General features: G+C 40.2%; 1 protein-coding gene across 3 annotated transcripts in view; it reads left to right on the plus strand.

Annotated features, from left to right (window-relative positions):
• pkig (protein kinase (cAMP-dependent, catalytic) inhibitor gamma) overlaps positions 1–19,782 on the plus strand; it is a 27,867-nt gene continuing 8,085 nt past the window's right edge. Inside the window, exon 1 of one of the 3 annotated variants that reach the window (XM_040037950.1) lies at positions 1–328. The gene's annotated coding sequence lies outside the window, so the exon portion shown is untranslated. Of the gene's footprint in view, positions 329–7,513; positions 9,882–9,912; positions 17,371–19,782 lie in introns of those variants that run through there. The other 2 variants (XM_040037951.1, XM_040037952.1) reach the window with 2 other exon arrangements.

Genomic DNA, 19,782 nt, shown 5'->3' on the forward strand with positions numbered 1-19,782 from the left:
CCCACAGGAGGAGTGGGAGCCTCCACAGGCTCGCTGTGATTGGCTCAGACACGACTAACTCCATTTTGGAAAACAGCTGTTTGAAGACACAACCTTTTCCCCGTTGTTTGCCGACAGTACCCTGAGAAGAAAAAAAAAATCACGCAGGTTTTCGCCACGCACTCTCTCTTCACCAGGGGTTGTGTTTTTTATACACACCATCCTGCTTCACTTTCGGCCCACTTAGGCGCGCTGCGTTTTTTGTCCGACTGCCAGGAAACTTAACTGGAGATCCATGGTGTTAGATTTCCATTGTAACAAGTGGATAGCAGGAGGAGACCCGACCAAGGTTAGTGGCGCTCTTTGTATTGGCGATGTTGCTCTTATGGCTGCTGCTTTAAAAATGTATTATTTATTGTTGGTTTGCGTGCGTAAAAACAAAACAAAACAAAGAACGCTCATGTTTGGAGTGACCAGCCGCAGGGAGCTGTGGAGTCACGAAGCGAGCCTTCTACATCATGTTAGGAAGGCATTTTCCAGCCAGCGCAGCGACCAGCGTTAGACAATACATCTTGATTTGCAGAGCTGTGCGTGTCCACTGTACACACACTGCATCCAAACGGTATACACACGAACGCCTACTTCTACAAGGGCTTATTTTGTGTTGAGTTATCTTGCGGTTGTTAAAGATTTTCACATTTTTGTCTCGACAGAATGAGGCATTCAAGTGTGTCTATTATTCTGGCCGCCTGCGTGCTTTACATGCGCATATGTGTATGTGTGTGTGTGTGTGTACAGTTTAAAGGGCTGGCATCCACGTCCCTCCCACACATTAGCTGCTGCATTCAGTGTAGCTAATGACAGACAGGATTGCTGTTGAAAGCCTTCACCTCCTCGCTCATCAACTGGGCTATTTCTACTCTGTCAGTGCACCCAGATCACCCACCTCCCAGATCAACTTCGTCATCTATTTCCTTACTCAATCGAATAACGTGGGCGCGTTGACAGGAGGTTGCTTGCAAATAACCTGGCTGCTGAGTGAATTAGAAAAATCCCAGTCCAGTTTTTCTCCTTTTTAAAAAAAAATAGGAAAGAGAAAGCAGAGCTGCTTGGAGATGGTGCTCTCAAGCATCATCATCAGCATCCTGGTGGGGATCAGCTTGGGACCCCCCACTTTACAGTGTTGCTGGGCAAGTGCCAGTGTTACTGGGCATGGGCACTGGTGAAAATAAACACTGGCTTCTCGCCTGCCTGGGGTGGTTTGCTTCACTGTCTACTGCGTGACTTTAAGTAAAAGTGCTCCCTGAGCCCAGTGCACAGTAATCCAGGCATAATAATAAACCAGGGGTTGTGATTAAGTCAAAATAATACAGCACAACCAGTTGTTTTATTGTCAGAGCCCGAGTGGGTAAGCAGAGGAATGAGCTTAAACTGCAAAAGCAGTGTTTGGCCTGCACTGATTTGTCCCTTTTTTCCTCAGGGGAACTGTTGCATATCACTACTGCATTTTCCAATTTTTGGAGAGATCGAATAGTAAAGTTGTGCATTATTCCTGTTTTAATGGATTAATAGTAAAGGCAATCATACTACAAGATAATGCGAAGAGAACCAAAAAATCTTAACATTTCAGTTTGCAGCCAGAGAATGTTTTACAGACGATTTCAAACTATTTTATGTTGGGTAACGCTAGACACATACAAATAGTAATTATGAGATTTTTGCATTTAAGATGTTAATGTTCCTTAAAAATATCACGTCCCAAAGAACTGGGTCACCTCAAGAGTTTAAGATTAAATCCTGCACAGTCTGTAGAGACTGATGTCGCATGTGGTTTTCTTTGGATCAGCTCTCTGCTGCTTCTTCTCCTCCCTTTGTACCAGCTAACCATACATGGTCTGTTATCTATCAAAAACGCCAAGGGGGCTGGAGAACAGCCAGAACAGAGAGTGCAGTGATGCTAGGAAACCCTGTGCTACTGGAGAGACACACATGCCCTGCTGACCTTGGACAGAGCCCTGCAGAGCTCCTGCATTTCAATCAAATTTACACACAAAAAAGGCATGTAGAAGAAAAGGCAGACCACTTACCATTAGGAATACACGTCCTTGTAATTTGACTGTTAGAAAGACTTGTCCTGGGAGGCCTTTTAGTGGGTTACACATCTTCCAATTTGTGACACGGGCTTTTCGGAAAGCAGTTAAATCATGAGTAATCAGGTCAGGCCGGTGCAGTTATGATTGTCTGCAGTGCTGTATGGCCAGAGCTTTCAGAACCATTCTGCTCCTTTAAAATATGCCAGTAGATAGAAATCATATCTGCCTCTGCTGAGGGCTGCCAACTATAACATGATTAGCCTAAGAACATTTAGACTCCTATATCCCTGTGCTCAGCGCCTGATTAAGCACACATGGCATGGGGTGGGATGTGTGGCTGTTTCTGTCACTCTTTCCTTTTCTGTCTGGACAGCTTTGTCGTATTCCACTTGTCCGAAGGTTAAACCTGTTTTCTTGAAGATTTTTTTTTTATTGTTAAGACATTATGTCTTTGTGGTGCTTTAAATGGAACTCTAAAGAAGTTACATTCAAGGCTTTCCTTTGCAGTAAGGACAGGACTTTGCTCCATTTAGCTAAAGCACGTAATCTATTCTGTGATTTGGTTCAAAACGTCTGCCAGATGTCAGCCCACTGCCCAGAACCCTTCCTAACACGTTTAAGATAACAGGGACCACAAAAGCAACAGCCTGTATCTGAGTCCATAGCAGTGACTCAGTGTTTTAATACTAAGTGAACACAGTGCTCTTGGTCTATTTTTGTATGCTTCCCCCTGTATGATCACGTGTTTTAATGTGTACATATTTTGTGGGGATTTGTCAGTTCAGCTGCGCTGACCTCGAACCACATTCTTTGCCCTGTGCACGGAGGCCATAAGTGACTCTGTTTATAGCTTCCTGGCTTCCCCATGAGGAGAAAATGAGTGCATCACTCTTTTGTGTCTTGTGTGACAAACAGGAAGATGCTTCTGCCGAAGATGTCTTTCTATTATTTTGTCCTTCCACATAATCAAAGCCAAATTTCTCCTTTTTTAAAAATTGAAATTGAATTAATCACAGACTGTACCTCATTTCTTGGGCCATGGGTTAATGATGTTTATGGACACAAATCCAGCATGTGCCATTTCCCACACACAAACTAGGATTTGTAGGAGAAGAGCGCTTCAGATCAACACCCACATGGTTCATTCAATGTCATTTTCCTTTCCCGTCACTGCTCTTTTCACATTGTCGTCTGTTGCCGAGCACTTCTGAAAGTCTTATCTTGCTGGCAGTGCTAAATGAAATCATTAATTATCTTGCTAATGTTTAATAATGATGGTGGAGACAGTGCCGATGATGATTTACAGGTACATTTGATGACTCAAGCATAGATATGTTTTAAATAGCCACAGGGTGCATAATGGTCACATGTCATAAAAGCTGTTATGGTGATGTTGGAAAACCTTGCCAATGAAGCATTCTCAGAGATGCAAGAACTGGGGTGGTGGTGGATGGGGCATTAAGACCAACAGAAACAAATACCTTGTTTACACTTAACAAAAAAAAGCCAATTGGAACATAAGTGGAAAATCACAGGACTTTGCTTTTTAGCTTTGCTTCCAGTCATGCCTGTCATGTGTGTTCAGCTCACCACTGCGCTGAGGTTTTCTTACTTCAGGGCCATTTCATCTAGAAGGTTTAAGGGCCAGTTATTATTGGTCTTTGTGCCAGTCATGTGACACATTTGTTTAGCAAGAGCTAGCAGACAAATGATTAAAGAACTAATATTTATGCCATGGCTGTTCCATTGGAGCACAAAGTCAACAGCGACTTGCAAAAGAGCAAAGGGCAAGATTAAAAAAAAAGGACGCCCACATCCTGCATTCATGACATATTTTTCCCTTTGCTTCCTTGTAGGGACACATTAGAGTTTCACTACAAAATAAATCCAGCCAAATGCACCTCTGGAAGGAGGAAGGAGCTTCAGATTACAACTTGTGTCTTTGGTTGTTTTCTTCTGTTTGGCACTGTCTTCTTTTGATCAAATCCCCAAACATGAATTTCAAAAGCAAAGATTTACATTATCGCCTTAAGTCTGCGGTGTCGAACATAGGCTTTCAAAAAGACTTGTGCTTTTGATGCATAATTCTTTCTCAAAACTCAAAATTTGCCTGGCGCTAAAAGCCTTAATTGGCATTATTAAAATTTGTTTTGCTTTCAATGTACAGGCAGACTTTCAGTTTGTACAAAGGAACTGTTTGAAACCTAGCTGTCAAAAAGTTCCTTATTTATCTGTCTGATACTTTAAGAGCTTCATAATTATTCATTAGGTGCCTCCTGCTTGTACAGTAATTTAAATATTAACATTTTTGCTCATTGAATTTGGTTTCAGTCAACTCCTGAGGGAAATCTCTGGTACTTCAGCGAAATGCTTTACAAATGTTCAGCAGCTGGCCCCTTAACACATCTGTCAGCTCTTTGGTGATGAGCAGTTGGTCTACTGTAGGTTTTTAGACATTTTATTTTTTAACTGAAAATAGCTGTAGTTGCCCAGAAAGAGAATCGTGGGAGGGAACCAGAAATCGCTGTCAGTGACACCCCCCCCTTCATAGTCATTGTTTTTACATTGCCATTTGATATTTTTTTAAATTTAAATCTAAATTACAGCCACTTTAGGGCAATTAAAATATAATTTAAAAAGCAGTGCTCCATTCCAAAATCTGTTTTATCCTTTTCTATAAAACATTACTTCCTCATAGAGTCACAAGGCATGTTGCGTCTTAAAAAATGTAGTCAGACCATTTCTGACTAACAGAAGAACAGGAAGTGGATGCTTAAGAAATCACAACCACAAATGTACAAATCTTCTCACAGCATTGCCACCGTTTGATGGTGTCTCTGGACTGCGATGGAGGCTGTGTCCTTAAACAGCTTCACCAGCTTTACATGGCCTCGTTTTGCTGTTGGGCAAAAATGTCAATGATGAGTACTCCATGAGCCAACTGGCAGCTATTTTGCAGCATTATTTTTTTTTTTTAAAGAGGGTCAATGGATCTGTTTTGTTAAACTGGGTCACTGCTGAAATGTACAGTAACAGCTCTGAAAACAAACTGTCCACAGTGCAATCAAACTGCATCCAGTCAGAGTGTGTCATACTCAAGAAGCTATTGGTGAAGCAATGCTTACGTGTCTTGTGGTTTTTCATTCCAACTGAAAATTGACTCCAACAACTGAGTCCAAAGCCTTGTAAAGACTTGAAACCAGTGTGCTGGGATAGCCTGCACCTGTGCGCCTCTGTCTACCTGATACATGGCTAGAGGAAATGGTTTGATACTGCATATCTGTTGCTATTAAAAGACCCAAAGCTATTCCCTAATGTCTCTCAACTTCCAGACTAATGACATAGTTTGGCAGGGTCGCCTTTAAAACAACACATCTGTTTTTCAGCATTAAGCCTGTTGATTTAATGTGGCAAAGCTGAGTTACACCCTCTTACTTCAGCTATGTGGGCCTACAGCACAGCAGCATCACAGATAGGTCTGAGGTGTTAAATAAACACAGTTTTAATCTGGTTGGAAGGGGACTTTTTAATCAAACCTTATTATGTAAATGGATTCCCATCCACGTGAACTGATGTGGAAGTAAAATTGATGCGTCCCTTTTTTTTGGCCCAGCAGGTCGGTGGAACGATGATTTGATGAGAAACCCCCTTTCATAGAAAAATGAAAATGTACTTTAATCATTTTAGATGGAGTGGCCTGTTTCAAATTCCATGTGATCGGAATAAAGTGGTGAAATCGTTGAACTGTTAAAATGGCGAGAAGGCAAAAATCCCCTAAAGTAAAAAGAACACCATGATCTTTGGATTTTGACAGGGAGTCAGAAGCTTGCTATCTGATTTATGCTTTTATTTGATCCACGTCAGTATTTCTAAGGCTTTGTTTGCTTTAAAATATTTTATTGTTTCTGAAAAGGTTTTCATCAGAGTCCCCGAGGAGAGGAAACAATGAGTAATGTTGATAAGAGGCTACTTGGAAAAACATGGAAGGGAATAAAAATGGTGATCCATTAATTAATGAACCCCATTGCCCATTGTTTGTTAGAATAAAACCAAATAAGATTAATTGCTTAATACGTAGATTAATGGCCTGTCAAAAAGCAGTATATGAGGCCTGACTAGTGTCAAACCTTTACCGACAACTGTGCAAGACATTTTGTGCGACAGGTGGTCAGTACAAAAAAAATAAGTAAAGTTACATTTGGCACACCTTTTAGTTCCTCTCATATTTACTGATCTCCTCCTGGGCTGCCTGCTGTAGTTCCCTTCTTTCTGTTTCCTTAATCTGTGCTTTAGAGGCATTGTGCTACATTTGGCAAATGCAAACTCAGTTGTTAATGAAGGGTTAATATGTATTAAAATAAGGCAAAGAAAATTATATTAATAATAAAGGGACTGACACTTATAGCGGACGCTGTGCTGGACTTGCACTTGTGCTGTCTCTATAAATGCTGGGAATATATCAGTCAGGTGGTGTGCTAATTATCCAAACAAGTCCAGACATCATGCACAAACTGACTCCGTCATCTCTGGCTCCCCCTCCCTTTGCGGCGTGTCAGACACACACACACGCACGCACACAGGCTGATGTGTTCTTTCACCTTGTTTGTACCTCTGAATAGTCCACACAGAGAAAGCTTTTCCTGCTGGAGTGCCCACGGCATCAAACACCTGGTTCACTTGGGCGCACACTGTGACTTAATGTATGTACTATGGTTTTGTCTGACACATTGTATTCTTGTGAGTCTGTAATTCAAAATTTTCTGACTACAGCCATAAACAGTGAAAATTATGAAAAATGCGTAAGAGTTACGGGAGTTATGGACATTCTGTACGAGTTGGCTCCAGAGGGATAGCTCGAGGACAAATGTTTCTGACATGTGAATATTTGCGTGGACTTATGATCACGTAATTCTCTCTGTTGTCAGACAAGCAACCTAACACGACATACAGTATTCGTATTTTAAATCGGACTAGCTTGCCTTTTTATAATTTAACAGAGGGCTTATGTTTGGCTGACTGTATTGGAATGTAATAGTATGTTTAATTTCATACAACCACTGTAATTGCCTGGCTTTCACCAGTAAAAGCAGGAAGGAGGCGGAATGTTTTTTGTAACAGAGAAAATATTCTAAAATCTGTGCAAGTTTTTGCTGCAGAACATTATTACTGTGAGACCACCAACTGGTACAAGGGCCCTCTTGAAACAGTTGCTAGTTATTCTGTTACTGTTACTTTTTTTCATGAAAGAAGCACATTTTGAGAGATTAAATTTGCTCATACAAGTTTCAGAATTGGTTAAAAAATTTGAAAAAAAGTCACTTTTTCACATTTAAAAAAAAAAAAAAAAAAAAAAGAGAAGCTTCATCATAAAGCCACTACTATACTTTATTACTGTGATATTTACTCTACAGTTTAAAAACCCTTTTCTTTGTTTTGCTGTTTTCAGTCATTGTAATACAAGAAATTCCATCCATACACTTTTATAGATGTGCATCATACTTACATTGGTCAGTCTAATCTAAAGACCTACATGAAGCTCCTTTGTGAAGCTTTTAAGTTTATATTTTGATGTATGGTAATGGTGCCATGGCAAGTTTTGAGGTTTAAAGCTGAAGTTGTTCCACTGCTGCATATTTTGCGCCACATCATATCACCTGTAGTAATACTGGTATATATTTTTACATGATGTAAAGTGTCATGGGTTTACCATCCCATTGCGCACATGACACGATCCCCGGCATCTCTGAGAGCGATGGCCTCCATTGCATCAGCCTCTGATGATGACCAAGTACCTAAAAAGAGGGCTTCTACAACAACGTCAAACAATGCAAGAAAGCTGTTCCTGCTAACGGTGGAAACAACAAACCTGTTTCGGCACCCAGGCAAAAAAAAGATGATCAGACCACGAAGGCAGCTGAGAAATACAAGCAGCTAGTCATGTGTGGCCCAAAAATAAACAAATGGCTCCGCCAAGGATTGCTGGAGCACTCTCTAGTTACACTCCATATACCAGGAAGAGCAAACAGTGGGTTGAAATTACATGGTGGAAAAGGAGAACTTTAAGGAACTGGTTTAAAACCCCCCAAAAACAACTCAACCCAAGATGCAATATCCTAAGAAGACAACATTTTGAACCTTTTAATTTTATTATGTGACAGTATAGTGGAGACTTATGAGTGTAGTGGCATACCTAACAAGAAAAAGATCCCCAGTTCAGTGCCTGTTCAATTGCTTTGGGGGTTATGTCAGAAAAAGCATCCATTGTAAAAATCTGCTAAATCAGACAAGTGGAGCTACCCATGACGGCGAGCCCTTGTGAATAACAGAGCAGCCGAATGTAGCTTTCATTGTGGAGGCTCCTGAATAGTTGGAAGGTTGTTACTTTAGTTATTGCAAGCACTTAAATTTATGTATAAAGACTGGCAATTGTAACTAAATTGCCTGAAAAAAACTTGGCCTGAGCCTCATAACAATCTCTCACACTGCTTGAATCCGCTACTGTGAATACTGCTGTAAGAGGGGGGAAAAGGAGCTCCTTGGTGTTTTGTTCTTATTTGATGTGTGATGTGTCACTGTATATAATGCTAAGTCACTACTTAAACGGTGTAATGCTGCTCCTGCTACTGCTGACACATTGTGCCTATAGATTCACATTAAATGAAGTCTGTCATCAGTGACAGTCGCTCATTAGAAACGGATGGAAAAAGCACGTAATTTTGTTTGCTGTAATTGATGCTGCTGCCCGCAAGCTGCCATCACCAATAAAATCGTCTTTCGTATTATTTTTTTCTGTATTGTCGTAAATATAATTATCACAAATTTCCTTGAAATATTTCAATATTGTATTTCCTTAAAGTATTGTATATCACTCGCCCATATGTAACTCTATATAATGCAGTTAAAACTCTGTTATTATGATATCATACCCTGTGATTTCTGGACTCTGCTTTTTGGATGCCATGTGGGGTGGAGTGCTAAATTATAAGCTAGCACTAGCAAATTACATTCATAAACTTTACAGACGAATAAAGTACTGGAATTTCATTTACCAGAACTGAAGCACAACAAAAGGCACCAACACCACAAACACTGCTGAGAAGTTCAGTTTAGCGAACACAGGTGAGGCATCGATTGGCTGCATCTCCGTCTGTTAGGACATCTGTCAATAACTTCAGATTCCAGATGGATGGAAAAGAATTCACCCACCGTGTAGTGTTGTGAAGGGGAAAACTATACACTTTGACTATCTGTATTACCCATAAAGGCCAAAATGTTTTTGTACCAGGCTTTAAACGTTCTTTTTAATGTTGTAAAGTTTGGAATTTTAACAAACTTTGCTCAATTTTGAAGCCACCCTCAAGTGGCCATTAGAAAAACTGCAATTTTTGGCGTGTGTGTGTGTGTGTGTGTGTGTGTGTGTGTGTGGTTACTGTTCTGCACACTGTAAAAACCAAAGCTTTTCTGTATACCATCATGAATGATATGGAGTAAGGTGCAATGACTGCCTCTGCTCTTTCCTTTTTTTTGTATCGGCGTGTTTGCTCACGAGGAGGGTGACATATGTGCCTTTGTATCTCCGTCAACTCAGCAAATCGAATCACATGATGCCCACATCCTCCTAGACTTGTGGGAGAAAAGTGTGATGATGTAGCTGAGTGGAATTACTTGGCAAACCTCAGACGCAGCGGGGCTGTCGGGGCAGGTGAGAGGAGCGAATCGTTTTCTTCAAATTATTTCCAGTGCAGCATAAAGAGCAGCTGTGTTTGGTATAATCACATTTCTGGCTTTGGGACTGAGACGTGCCTGACTGTAAGTCATTTTCTGGTCTTTGTTATTTTATAAGAGAGAGGATTAGTGGGTTGAGGGAGCTGTGGGTAAAATCCCTCTAACAGGTGGTGCATTAGGAAGTAGCCAATATATTGGTATAGTAGCCATTTATTCTGCTACAAACTGGTCAAATGTGTGCAGCTCACGAGCAGGATGTATTGTGTGTCTCAAGTTCTCAAAAAAAAAGTAATGAAAACATTGGAGCCTGTGAGGGATTCTGTCTTTATTTTTAAAAGCACAATAAACATGGATGCATTCCTTTTCTGCTTCTCTCATCCTCCCTTTTTTCCCCTTTCAATAACCTCATGGATTTTCTGTCCTCATCTGCTTTCCATTCTCACCTCATCCTCATCATTTTCCTCTCACCCCCCCTACCTTCATCACCACCTACTCTCCAGTCCCCTCACCTACCACTTGTCCTTGCATCGTCCTCCGCCGCACCGCCGCCGCCACCTCCTCCTCCTCCTCCTCCTCGTTAGCTCAAGGGTCTTATTCAGCCTCCAGTGTGTGTGCAGAGAGTCTGGGAAAAGAGAGGGCATAAACAACACAGGCAAACAAACCACCTGCTTCCTGTTGAGGTCTCGTGTTGTTAAATGTGCGGACAGAAATAGAAATGGGCAACCTTGCAGCAGAATTAGAAAAGATGGAACGGACAGTGGGAGGAAAATCACAGACCTGCACAGCAGTTAAACACCACGCTTCCCTGCATACCCTCTGGATTCCAGAGAAAGAAGGCTCAATCACACCTGAGGACTTATGGTAATGGGGTGACAGGAACTAATTGGAGCTGAAGAAAGTAATTGATTAATTGACTGAGTTACAAAATTAATCTCCAGCTGAAGTGGCCCAAATTCAGTCTTCTTTGTGATTCTACGTGAATCTTCCTCATACCGTACAACAAGAGCTGTCTTTGCTTCCACCCACACTAAATCTAATTTGTTTTGACCAAAAATATTTATTCATAAGTTATGTCAAATACAAACAAAGAAGAAAATCTTGTCATCTTAGAAGAAAGACACAAAGATATTTGCCTTGATTTAACAGCTGTAATCCTCATCAAAGCTGCTGCTGATTCATTTCCTGAAAGTTGTCGATTTCCTAAGTGTTTCAGATTTCCAAACATTACATTAGCAGGCATTTTCAGATTAAATTGGGTTAAATATTTCTTTTTCACGCAGATTTACAGATTTTCCGTCTATTATTGTAAAAATGAATATTTCCAAAATTTCAAGGAACCCAAGCACATTGAGAGAAAAATGTCAGATCCTCACATTTAGGGAGATGAGAACAGCTGCTTGGATAAACAATTGTAACCGTGTAGTCCAAATATGTTATATTTATTTATATTTTTATTTACCTTTTTTCAGAAAAAGGTATTAAAATCAACGGTGCAGTTCATTATTTTATCACTTGTTGTCATATTATTATCCTCTTGCTTAATAGATTAAAAAGTGATTAAAAAGAGAGGGACTTGACATTATCAAATTTTAAAAAACAAACAACCAAACTGACTTATTGTTAAAAGGGAACTGTTCTACTAAGAATAGTACTATTAATCCTTATTTTTTACTACACCAGGCCTTTGTGCAGCTCCTTAAATCAGCCACTGCACAAAAGCTGTTTTAGTTCCCTTCCCCCCCTTCGTTCAAGCCAACCTTCTTCTGATTGGCTGCCTGTCATACATGCAGGCACGTAGGTGGGGCTTCTGTGCTTACAGCCAAAACTGTGTGCTCCAGATGACCATATTAGGAATATTCCTTTCTATGACGTCATGCAGATCTAAGGGTGTAAAAAAAACTGTCTGAAACTGAACATTTAGAGCAGTCTGAAGCCTGAGCTTTTGACTCACAATATTTACTTGTAAATATGCTTATTATAAATGTTTAATGTGAGCATCCACCCCTGTAACGGAATATAAACAGCATGTATTTCATTGGTTGGTTGACTGAACTGCAAAAACCCAATAATGTAACATTTCAGTGAACAGAAATATATACAAGGTGTGGGAACATGATATATTTAACACCAATTTTTAACACTAATTTTTTATTTTCTTTTATTTATTTATTTATTTATTTATTTTTTACAATATTTTAACTAAATATTCTTTTCAGCTATTTTTTAGATGGTATAGCCGCACTAAGTCCTTAACAAATCAAATCCCCCTCGGAGCTGCTTTATATAGTCATGAATTATTTTGTCTTGTTAAGTAAACAAGACGGTAACTGTTCAGATCAGATGAATTTCAGGGAGCAGTCGTCTCTTTTATTTGCTTTGATCGTATTAGATGAGAGTGCTGTCTGTGTTTGCTTCTGATAGTCATTCATTATAAAATCGGTTTCTCCTGACAAATTCGTTTTTGTGACAACACTGCCCGTGAACAGTCTCATGAAAGATGAGAATCTAAGCGAACAGTTGCTGCAGCACTCTGAAACTGAGATGAGAGAATTTTTTCCCCCTTGCTTAGAAAGGGGGCCATAATCATGGCCTCATTTTACAGTCCGGTTGAAGCACCTGCTCCTGACTCAGCTATGAATCATGGTTGGCTGATGGGAATCAGTCACACCCATCCTATTGACACACACCCACACACAAATACAAACCAGGGGAATCCCTATAGCCTGAGGCAGAAAATGCTGCTACAGCAGACTGTCTCATATATCTTGACACTTCTCTCTACTGCCTGTGAAATACTCATTGATTACAGGTTATTTGGAGTACTGTGTTGTACATTTAATATCTCTGGCAACGTAACCTTTACTTACCTCCAGAGAGGCAAATGTGATCCCATTGTTTTCTTGTGGATGGGTATCATTTGACACAGCAATATCATGATGCACCGGCTCCCCCTCCTCTAAAACGAGTATCGATTGCCCCAGCTGTTGCTAAGTGAGCTGTGCTAACAGAAGAGGACACAGTCTATAGTAGAAGTATTGTCTGTCTCTTTAGTCTTGTTCATTATGTGGCCCTGCCATCTGCTCAGCAGATGAAATAACTGAGTAGATTTAAAAAAAAAAATCAATTTAAGTTGGTGTGAGCACACTGACATTTTAATGCCGAGTTAGAGATCTGTCTCCTTTAATTAGACATATTCAGCAAAAGCACGTTATATAAAGGGTTTCCCTTTTCAGCAGTTGTTACTTTTTGAGCAGCAGTAATCAGTGTGGCTTATGTTTGATAAAATAAGTGGAAATCATGCAAGGCTTTGGTGTGATTACCTCAGAATGACGTTATAAATAAATGTGTAAAAGAATAGCTCAGCATTTTAGGAAACTGATTTAGATTCCTTTTCTGAGATGAAAAGTGTGCTCACTGTGAAGGAATAGTAAGGATTTGGTGCACAGTCTGAAATGAAGTATGATGTAATGGTGGTCAGAAAACACTGAAAATTTGCTAGCTGAAAGGAAATTCCACTTTATACATGTACTTGAGGACTGTGTATGAAAAGAGGATAAATAAAGTCCCTGCTCTAGTGGGAGCTCTGATAAATGTCCTCAGGTTGTGTCCCTTGAATCAACTTTGCTTCTGGTTGCAAATGGGCTCGTCTCTGTTCAGTACTAGAAACCTGAGGCTGTGTTAGTCACTAATGGCAGAAGGCATCAAAGGTTGCAGTGAAACAGCCAAAAACATTGCCATCCAGATCTTTTCCTAACCACTTGTCCTTTACGTCAATAGACAAGGGCATGAGGTCAGGACAAAAGGTGGAGGAAAATTCATAAACAAAGACAAAACTAATGCAATCCAAGTTGCATTAGAACCATCGCTTCACTTCAGTATAGCTCGGTATTTTTATTTGTAGTGAACTTTTCTAATGTCATCAGGAGATTTGCACAAGGCAACGACTTCATAACAAGCAGAATAAAATGAAGCAATGCTGCATTGTTGTTCACATATACTGTAGGTTTACACAAATACGTTAAAGTTCAAAATGTATTTACATGTTAGCAAGTTGCACAACAAGATGCAAAGCTCACCAGTAATTTACATGATTTGCGTCAATCGTCACTGGTTTATTTCCATAAATGGTCAAATGGTGCGTCACATTGAATTGTGGCTTATCTTACAAGTGGCGCTCAAGTGTATCCTGTAGCAAAGGAAACATGGAAGCACCTTTCCCTAATGTTTAGAGAATTCAACTATTTAATCTTTAAGGTCCCCAATTCCTCTGTTTAGTCAACTAGTCTATATAAAATGAAGTATTGTTTACACACACAGTGATCGATCATGTTACTGTGACTATGAGGCACTGGCTTCTAAGAAAACCGAAGGGTTTAATCATACACGTTTCAGAATGGGACCCAGAGCTGCTGCAAGGGAGACTCAAACAGTGACTTCTGTCTCTGAAGTCTATTTCTTATCTCACCAAGTGAACTGACCAACACTGATTAGATATGTGTCCAGAGAGGCAATTCAATTCAGTTTTATTTACATAGCACCAAATCACAACAGTCAACTCACGGTGCTTTATATTGTAGGGTAAAGATCCTGTGGCAGAATATAGTGTTTTAGATTAAAACAACAAAAATAACCCTATAAAATCCTGTAATACTACTCTGTGTAAGAGAGGTGGATGTTGTGTGGCTGTTCACAACCTTTCAGTTAGTAAATTTCTTGTTAATCAAATGTATTTAAAAAACACGTTTCCTTTATTGCAATACTGTGAGAAATATTTCTTGCTGGATGTGTTTGTGGATACAACATCAATATCGGGCCAATCAATATGATGTCAACCATGTTTGTTGGAAAGTCAGCTGAGTCAGCGGTCCCCAACCCCCGGGACACGGACCGGTACCAGTCAATGAGTCGTTTGGTACCGAGCCACAAGAGTTGAGGCTTGGGTGTGATTTTCAGGGTTTTTATCGTTTTTTTTTTTTTTTTTTATCGTTTTTGCCGTTAACTCTGTTTCCCTGGGCCTTTTCCCATGTGCTATAAATAAATCTCCTTTCTTTTGTACTAGTACTGGTTTTATTTTGTTGTTTTTATCCCTGACACCTTAAAGGCCGGTCCGTGAAAATATTATCGGACATAAACCGGTCTGTGGCGCAAAAAAGGTTGGGGATCGCTGAGCTAACTGATCTGTTGTGGCGACATGCTGGCGTCTTGTGACCTCAACAACTAAGAAGGAAGAATGTTGAGTCATTACGTACCATCAGCCCACCTGAAACACTGATCCTGGCATCCTGGAGAACAAAATGAAGAAGACCTCATGTACACACATACTTAACCACACAGGATGCCTGTAACGTTTCGGATTGATTTTTTTCTGACCACCAAGACTTGTGTTGGTTTAGTAACTTGCTGAAACTCTGACCTTCTAATTCCCTGAAAGCCAGTGCAGCTTGAAGTTTCTCAGGCAGGGGAAGAGATGGTCGATCCGACTCCTGCTGAAAACAAATAGGGTCAGGGTTTTTTTCTTTTCTTTCTTTTTCTATATTTTTTTAAGACATAACAAACACACAACTCTTATTCACATACGTTTTTACTGAGCTTTGCTCTTGGGATAATACAACTTCAGTGTTTTGTTTTTTCAGAATTACTTTAAAGATTCTACATGTCACCTGTCCAAGATACAAAACAAAGAGAAATGCTCCTTAAATGATAATCCTGAAAAATACAGTTGTTATAGTCTAAGTATGGTGGACGAGTTCAGTAATTTCACATTCAAACAAAGAAACATCCAGACAGGCAACAGACTGTGGCTGGGGTGGATATCATCTATTAGTATCCTTTGGGCTTTTGGGCAGGCCCCAATATTACTGATGCTTAACTGAAGCTCTGTGATGACCAAGCCTTTCAGTCCTGGTCTGTGCAAATCTCATTCAAGTTTTGAATCTTTCCTGTATGACTGCCTCTCTAATGTGCAGACTGTAATTTTAGAGTCTAAAAAGATCTCTTAAAGCTGACTTGAGTTTAATAAACATGCTTGGGGAATTTTATTTAAATTCTAATCTAATTGATTTTAAATTAAATACAATACCACAAATCAATATGTTAGGGTAATAGGTGAATTGGTGATTCTAAGGTAGGTGTGAATACGAGCACAAATGGTCATCTGTCTCTGTTAGCCCTGCTATACACTGCTGATCTGTCCACGGTGCACCTCTTGTCCAATTGCAAGTGTAATATCCTGCAGGCCCAACGTAACCCTAAATCAGATAATTGGAAGAAAATGGAATCTGCAGACAAGTTGACTAATCAAGAAAATAATCTGCAGTTGCAGCCTTACTTGCAATGTGCTGTGAAGCATTTTTCGAAAATGCCTTTTCCTTTTTTCATGTCTTTGTACAGGCAAAATGCTTCATAGTAAAATCTTTAATTTGTAGCTCTTCTTAGAGAAATATGATGGTAGTCAGTGTGGGAGTTGGAGTCATTTTTAATGGTGGATAACTCATTTTGGAGCAAAGCCATTCATATGTGTGTTTTTCTCCAGCACTGATCTCTCTTGAGAAACAAATGCTGGGAATTGATCTTTGAAGTGCTCAGGCTTACGAAGTGGGGAACCACAACTTAGCTGCTCTTCTGCTTGCCTGCTGAGATAATCTGTCCGAGTGAGATTGATTTTTGATTTGGCTGAAGCTTTCTGAAGATGCAGCTCCTTTTTGTTTTATTCATAAGTTCACTCATGACTCTTCCACAGTAGCTGATGCTAATAGCCTTGGTCAGCCTTCTTATCTCCGGTTCCTCAGCTGATTCATAATGCCTTAAGGCGTGGGAGCTCAGTACGCTCATTTAGGATGGCAATTATATGAGACTGGCAGTGATCATTCTCGGTATCTCCGCTCAGTGGAGAGGAGATGGGAAATTGCATTGAGTATCCAGTGTTATCAGTGATAATTCTGCATGTCTGACAGAGAAGATGGAGGCTTCTACTGTGACTTAATCGTAATCCTCTGATTTTAGTGCCGGTGTGAGAGAGAGAGAGGTGCTGAAAACCTCTTTACAGCAGCGTCTTATTGTCTCCTCAGCAGGGAAAGTTTTTCCCAGTGCACAAGTAAAAGGCTACTGAAGAGCAAAAGCTAATGGGTTGCCAAGTTGCAATAGTCACTTCACCAGGGGAAATTAGGTCTTCCCACCCAGCCTGGGTCCTATAAGAAGAGGAAGGATATGGGGCACACATACACACAAAGTTGAATGGACAGAGCTTTTATTTATTTATTTATGAAAGGAAGACCAGGGAGGAACAACAATGCTAATCCTGATGAGGAAATACAGCTCCTTTGTGTTTGGAGTGGGCTTGTTGTCAAGCAAGCAGCTGCTGACATCATGTGAATAGACAGTGCCCAGACCACATTTCAAGGGGGCTGAGAGGCGGCGAGCAGGAGGGCAAAGAGCTGAGCACACTAGTGTTATGGTGCTCTCAGAGTGCAACGCTCTGCACTGGAGGGTGAACCGATTCAGGAGCGTTTGTCTTAAATACTTTGTGTCTGTGTGCAGGGACCTGAGAGGAGATGAAGCAACTCTGATTACTTTGGTAAGAGAGACAGCTTGACGTTAATTCTCTGTCACCTGTTTTAATGTGCTGTTTGTACATAAATAAAACAAAAAGTTTTAGTATGTGGAACTGCAAGCTAGTAAAGATTCAAATCAAGAAGATGTTTGTGGTTCTTTATAAATGTGGAAAAGTGACAAACTGGCAGAAATTGAAATGCTATATATTTCAAGCAGTTTGAACAGACTCAGCTTCTGCATTAGAAGGATTGGCTTCTTTAATTTGCTTATAATCACAGTAAACTGAAAAATGTTGTGTTTTGGATAAAATGAAGTCTTCTCGCAGGCATCTGGGAAGCTCAGACTGGCATTGTGTTGTTAATATAATAATTATTGTGTTCTCTGTTGTAGCTTTCGTTTGGGTAATTATTTTCAAGATTAATCTTCGTTTGTTGGAGGGTTAAACAAATACACACAGAAAGATCATTTTGATGTCTTTGTAAACCCCGACGTGTCCAGCGAGCAGTCGAAACCCCAAAACATTAATTTTACTGTTTTACAGTAAAATAAAAGCATCAAATTCTCACAAAAACAGTTGAACGTATTCCTCTGTTAAACCTTGCTAGATTGCAAATACATTTTCTGTCAGTCAACCAGCTGTTTAGTCAAACAATTCTTGTTAACATGATTCATTTGTTTGGATTTTATTAACTCTAAACCACCAGAAATAGGCCAGTGGAAATTTTAAGATGAGGCAGATGACTGTGATATGGAGAGTTTTTGCCTACTCAAGGACTGCTCAAAAACTAGTTGACTGAGTTGAAGTTGGACAGGTAGATGGCCCTAATGGATGTCAGAATCAGCAAAGAAGTTGGTCTTTGTGTGGGTTATGGCAGATAATACAAGCTTATTACACACAAATCAGGCTTAAAAGGCTCCGCTGGGACTGAAGTGAGCTTGCCTCTCTAATGGGCCCAGCATAAGTAACTGTGCTGACTCATATTCCCATAGTGAACTCAAAGGCTTTTGTTTCTAATATCTACATGCCCCAACCTCTCCGGTTACATGTCACCTCACCCAGTGTGGTCACAGTTCATGTTTAAACCTGTCAGAACCCTCTCTGTATACAGTTGATGTTGCTGTCGTACATGTTTTCTTCAGCCTTTGCTTTCATTCACAATAGGCTAAAGTGTATTGTGTGTGGGATAATACTGCAGGAATATGAATTTGAATTGGCATGTTTCCCTGAAAGTGATTGCCTACATCAGAAACTGTTGACAGATGCAATGCAGAGCAGGAAAAAGAAGGGGAAAGAGAGGAGTTCAGCTCGTGAGCTGGGATGTGGCGATTTCCCTTGGAGTGTTGAGTTGTTATATTGTCTCAAGTGTATATACACACACACCTGTGACATTTGTCTGGTGGCAGTGTTTCCAGCTGCAGCAGTGTAGAGTTTCCCTCTGTGTACTTGCCCTGGGTTTTCGCATAAAGGCGCCTTTTTAATCAAACTAGGACATGCACTTTAAGAGCACCATAAGTCATAATTCCTGGAATTTAGTACTGTTGACATTTCCACATGAAAGCGGGGGATGAATCAAATCTGTGTGGAAGGTGGATTTGTTAAGCGTACTGTACAGTGTGTCTTTAAAAGGACATGCATAAAGGCCATCTAGATATAAGGGGCAGGTCTGCTTATCTTCTGGACTTTTCATCTATCAGGCAAAAATGCCAAACAGTTGCTAGTTTCAACTTTGTAAACATGAAGGTTTGCTGCTGATTGTCATTTATTATAAGTTTAGGATGAACATGCACATGAACATGTTTTGGGGTCATGATTGAGCACTTTGAAGGCATCGCCTTTAAAGTAGGTTGGTTGCATGCAACCAATCAAACAAGACCTGTAGTTAACTACTTGTAGAAGAAAGATTCTTGATGTTCTTTTTTTAAAATGTATTTATTTTTTATACAATACCTTGCACCTTAGTAACTTTCCATATCCATTTGCATTATACAAATCGCGTCATGTGAACAACAGCCGCAAGCTCCACTGCTTCAGTCAGTCGAGCCAGCGCCACAAAAACAAGTTCATCATCGCAGTTGGTTGTGTGGATATCAGTATCGAGTGAGATGCACCACCATTAAACCGCTTCCATCACAGCTGAGACCAGACAGTCAGGCACAGAAGAGTGTAAACACCAGCTGAAGAACAGAAGGCATCATCACCATCATCATCGTCATCCCTCCATGGAAACCTGTTAATAATCTCATGGTAGGATTTGATCCACATGTGCAAGGAAGCCAACTAATTAAACAAACAAATGGCAATTAAATGAGACTTCCATAAGCCATATAACAACTGGGCTGGTGGAGAAGAAAAAGGCATAACAAACCACACAAGTTCAGTCATTGCTGCACTGAACACACAGTCAGTGTTCGCTGTTTGTTCGATAGATCTCCC

This window comes from Simochromis diagramma, unplaced genomic scaffold, assembly GCF_900408965.1.
Source record: "Simochromis diagramma unplaced genomic scaffold, fSimDia1.1 OVJJ01000061.1, whole genome shotgun sequence".
NCBI lineage: Eukaryota > Metazoa > Chordata > Actinopteri > Cichliformes > Cichlidae > Simochromis > Simochromis diagramma.